We start from the raw sequence: 567 nt of genomic DNA on the forward strand, positions 1-567 counted from the left end.
CGTTGTGTAGTTAATAAATAAAGCACAAGTAAAGATTTTTCTGATTTTCTGTGCTTCCAGCAAGTATCCATCTGAAATCAGTAATGATATCCCTGGTGCCATGATCTCTTCTATACTCAGCTTAAGTCTCTGACAGTTCTCTCTCAATGTAGTGTTCCTGCCATTTCTGGATTATCTTCAGCAAGATTTTGCTTGCATGTGATATTAATGATATTGTTCAATAATTTCCACACTCTTGTTGTGTCATCCTTCTTGGGAATGGGAACAAAAATGGACCATTTCCAATTAGTCTGCAACTGACAGTCTGTAGGATCCTGGCCCATCACTCACTAGTCTCTGCAATCCTAGCTTTAATCACCCACAGTCACATGAGGTATTTCCCTACAGATTTTGAGTTTCTGTAAGACCTTCCAGTGAACCTCAGAACCCCAAAGACATAAATGAGAGCTGATGAACTGAATGGAGGAAATGATGGAGTGGTACGACAGATTAAATGTGTGGAACATTTTAGTAACTAATCTGATACTAATTTTAGTAGAATGAAGTATAATAGCAATAGGCTCATGA

Source organism: Elephantulus edwardii, unplaced genomic scaffold (genome assembly GCF_000299155.1).
Source record: "Elephantulus edwardii isolate Elephantulus edwardi_28Jun2011 unplaced genomic scaffold, EleEdw1.0 scaffold00026, whole genome shotgun sequence".
NCBI lineage: Eukaryota > Metazoa > Chordata > Mammalia > Macroscelidea > Macroscelididae > Elephantulus > Elephantulus edwardii.